Below are 5,000 nucleotides of genomic sequence, written 5' to 3' on the forward strand. Positions count from 1 at the left end.
CAGTAGAGGCCTTCTTCATCATGGCCCCTTTTCTTAAAGCGGAAAGCCAACAGGAGAAGCATTCCCAAACCTGTCCACCTTTTCCTTTGTGGCCTAGGCTCAGTAATACCAATTCTACTAATTCCAGCACAAAGCAGCCTTTCCATTACACAGCAGTGTATCCAGTGTGCCATGCATGGTAAATCTCTACATATCTCTTAGGAATATTATTCTTACCTGGCTGACCCCCTTCCCACCCACCCCCCCTGCTGTGCCCCCACCTCTTCTCTAAAGCCACATACCTTTACCAGTCCATGCCTCAGCCTTGTGCCTTTGTCCAGAAAGTCCTAGAAGGGACTGAGCACACTTCTAGAGAATATAGATGAAGCCCTTTCCTTATCTTCCTTCTCATCCTCCTGCTTCCATATATTAGATGCAATTTTAGGGCAGCTTCTTAAAGGGATCTGCTCCTTCCCTTGGTCAGTAGCAGGCCTTGTGAGCATATAGGACTCCCGGGTCCCCGTTTTTTTGGGGGGAAATTAATCTCATACTTTTGTCAGTCTTTGTTAAACAGCGAGGCGTGGTGTGTGATTGCCTTTGGCATTTTCATATTAGTTACAAGCTGTGACCTGCGATTCACCCTGTCCTGGCCTCTCCCACTCTGCACATTCAGGAACCATGGCTGCTAAGCAATGATAGGGCATGGGCTGCTTGGATTGCTGGATTTTCATGGATTTTCTTCAGTCCATCCATTCTGGACCCATGCATTCACAAATCAAAACCTGAGCATGCATTATATATATATATATATATATATATATATATATATATATATATATATATATATATATATATATATATATATATACACACATATATATGCACATATATATACACATATATATACACATATATAAACACACACACTCAGAGGACATAGGGGTTGATATTGAAAAGAGCAGCATAAATAAAAACCTGTGCATAAATAAACAAGTTCATTTGCATGAAAATAATGTATTATTGTATTTTTAAATGTACTTTATATAATATTTTCTAATTTTATCTATCTATCTATCTATCTATCTATCTATCTATCTATCTATCTATCTATCTATCTATCTATCTATCTATCTATGTATATATATATATATATATATATATATATATATATATATATATATATATATATATATATATATATATATATATATATATATACACACACACATATATACATATATATATATATATATATATGTGTGTGTGTGTGTGTGTGTGTGTGTGTATATATACACACACACAGATGCATATTGTGTTGATATTTACAAAAACAGCACAAATATAGATAGATACAGATGTAGATAGATATCTAGATATAGATATAGTGCACACACACACACACACATTTCTTGGGGTTGCTATTTGCATAGAAAAAAAATCTAACCATTTTATTTTTCTATCTCTAACATAGCAAAAGTTAATTGCTTCCAAAACAAGCAATTGGCTTTTTTCTTTGTTCCACTTGTTTTACAGGTGTATTATCTGTAATAATAAAACAGATTATGCTAACATTGCAAATCTCTTTTGAGCTGCCATTTTTTTTCCTTTTTTTTATAACAGGGAACCCTTATTCTGGTATATATTTTTAAATTGACTGAATTTATGTCTTTTTTATTATAATAATAATATAAACAACAATAACATACTACTGCTACTACTATTAATAATAATAATAATAATAATAAAATCAGCAACAACAATAACTTACTAGTAATAATAATAATATTAATAATAATAATAAGAAGAAAAAGAAGTAGAAGAAGAAGAAAAACAACAACAGCATAATAGATAGATAGATAGATAGATAGATAGATAGATAGATAGATAGATAGATAGATAGATAGATAGATAGATAGATAGATAGATAGATAGATAGATAGATAGATAGATAGATAGATAGATAGATAGATAGATAGGGATGCAGCATTACAAACAAAATAATAATAACAATAATAATAATAATAATAATAACAATATTAACAACAATAATAATAATAAATATATAATAATAAGAAAAAACAACAATAATATTATAGAGAAAGAAAGAAAGAAAGAAAGAAAGAAAGAAAGAAAGAAAGAAAGAAAGAAAGAAAGAAAGAAAGAAAGAAAGAAAGAAAGAAAGAAAGAAAGAAAGAAAATTCTACTTATGAATCTCAAATGCTTAATAAACGTAAATGACTCTGCAATAAGGTTCTTTCTATTAATTATAAGTCACTTATTGTTTTTATTGTCATTGGTATAACAAGCCAATTTTTATTTTTTTAAACACATTTATGTGATGATATTGAACTATTGTTTGAATATTTCCTGCTATGTTTTTTCTTGAATATCCCAGACTAAAAAAAAAATAATAGAAAGCTGGACTGTACAGTGATTGTCGGTGTAATATATTTGATGTGCCTTTACCCCTGCTTGTAGAAACGTCTCCCATTGTTTATTATGATAGGAGCAGCACTATAGATCTGGAAGCCTTGTGAAACTTGACCTGGGCGACATCTGATATTCTGAAGTACAAACTAATGGGACCAATAATAACGATTAAATTCGTTATTCTTAATATTATTACCGTTAATAGATGGATATCCAGATGTGTACATAGCCGATAGACTTTTATAGTTTTTTTTTTAAATATACTAAGTAATTGGTTGAAAAAAAAAATGAAATTTCTTAAATTTCACAACTTGCTGTACTTAACTTCTACTGTATCTGCCATTTCCATTCCTTGGAATGTTCTGAGTTTTATGAGGATATTTTAATCAGTGGTATGGCTTGGTCTAATAATAATAATAATAATATCAATAATAATAATTTCACTTGCCTATTGGCATACTGCTTTTTAGTTCTGACCTGTAACTAGCCCATATGACGTATGCATTATTGTGATCACGTGTCCTCATGATATTATCAGGCTTATGTAATAAAACTATGACAGCTATTTACGTTGGATCGTCACTGTGTCATCACCCCTGTGCAATATTAGAACGCATAGAACATTTCTAGTGCAGTTGTGCATAGAAAAACACTAATACTCCATTTAAAATATTTAATATAAATTTTACAGTAATTTTAGCGAGTATCCTCTCCTATAAATCCCTTGGCTGCAAAACAGATCGATGTTTTACCTTGCAATGTAGAAGCAATGCCTTTTCCTATCTGACTTTATTAAGTTATAATTATGTAGTTCTGTGCTACGTTAATAAAAGCATCAGGAGGATGCGATTTACTAAAAGTACACATTTTACCCCATCCTGCATCCACCTCCATTACCTTTTTTAGTGCAAAGGAATTGTATAATCCCTTGAACCAAATTTGATACTGATGTTATATATAAGAAACGTTTACCCCAGCCTGCAATTACCCCTAATACCCATTTTAGTAAAAATAATTGTAAAATCCCTTGGATCTGATTGGGTACTGATACTATATAACTATAGCAGTGTGTACCCACCTCAATATAACAGCCTGGGTCTATAGCCATATGCATGCACACCTCTATATAACAGTGTAGATCTGTAGCAGTGTGTACACACCTCATTATAACAGCCTGGGTCTAAAGCAATATGCATGCACACCTCTATATAACAGTGTAAATCTGTAGCAGTGTGTACACACCTCATTATAACAGCCTGGGTCTATAGCTATATGCATGCACACCTCTATATAACAGTGTAGATCTGTAGCAGTGTGTACACACCTCATTATAACAGCCTGGGTCTATAGCAATATGAATGCACACCTCTATATAACAGTGTAGATCTGTAGCAGTGTGTACACACGTGCATATATAAGCCCGGATCTTTAGAAGTGTGTACAGACGTCTACATAGCAATCTGGACCTATAGTAGTGTATACACACCTCTTTATAGCCATCTTGAGCTATAGAAATGTGTACTCAACTCTGTGTAATAGTCTAGATCAACAGCAGCAGTGTGTGCACACCACCAGAAACCAGTCTAAGATATATAGCATATATATAGTGTAAATGACAGTTTGGATCTACAGTAGTATGTACACACTTCTACTGAACTATATATGGAACTATAGTACCGTGTACACATCAGTTTAGATCTACAGCAGTGTGAACACTTTCTATACATACCAGTTGTTTACACCCCTCTACATAACAATCTGGATTTATAGCACATGTGAGCACACAACAGTCTAAATCGATAGAAGTGTGCACACACCTCTTCATAATAGCCTAGATTTATAGTACTGTGTATACACCCCTATATACCAGTCTAGATCTATTGCAGTGTGTGTATACACCTTCACATACCAGTCTGATATTCCAGAGTTTACACACATTTATATAACAATCTGGATCTATTGCAGTGTGTATACATTTCTTTATAACAGTTTAAAGATATAGCAATGTGTACACACCACTACATAACAGCCTAGATCTATAGTGGGTCTACACCTCTCTTAAAAACACTCTAGATCTATAGTAATGTGTATAGACCTAAATGTAAGAGTCAATATATATACGTGTGTATATGCCCCTGTATAACAGTCTACATCTATATCTGTGTGTACTCAAATCTAAAATGCAGTCCTGATCTATAGCAGTGTATACACACCTCTACAGAACAATCTTGATTTATAGCGTGTGCACACATTCTCCACATAGCAGTTCTGAACTAAAGCAGTGTGTGTACACACCTCTACATAACAGTATGGATTTATAGCAGTGTGCACACATCTACATAACAGTATGGATTTATAGCAGTGTGTGTACACACCTCTACATAACAGTCTGGATGTATAGCAGTGTGTGTACACACCTCTACATAACAGTCTGGATGTATAGCAGTGTGTGTACACACCTCTACATAACAGTCTGGATTTGTAGCAGTGTGTGCACACACCTCTACATAACAGTATGGATTTATAGCAGTGTGCACACATCTACAGAACCGTCTGGATTCATAGCAGTTTGTACACACCTCTACAAACCG

General features: G+C 33.5%; 1 protein-coding gene across 4 annotated transcripts in view; it reads right to left on the bottom strand.

Moving 5' to 3' along the window:
• Positions 1-5,000, bottom strand: part of HOXB3 (homeobox B3) — a 90,702-nt gene that overhangs the window by 60,258 nt on the left and 25,444 nt on the right. The window contains exon 1 of one of the 4 annotated variants that reach the window (XM_082272548.1): positions 282-513. The exons of the other annotated variants lie outside the window; for them this stretch is intronic. The gene's annotated coding sequence lies outside the window, so the exon portion shown is untranslated. Of the gene's footprint in view, positions 1-281; positions 514-5,000 lie in introns of those variants that run through there. 4 annotated transcript variants of the gene reach the window in all.

This window comes from Pelophylax lessonae (assembly GCF_965119305.1).
Source record: "Pelophylax lessonae genome assembly, chromosome: 11".
Lineage (NCBI taxonomy): Eukaryota > Metazoa > Chordata > Amphibia > Anura > Ranidae > Pelophylax > Pelophylax lessonae.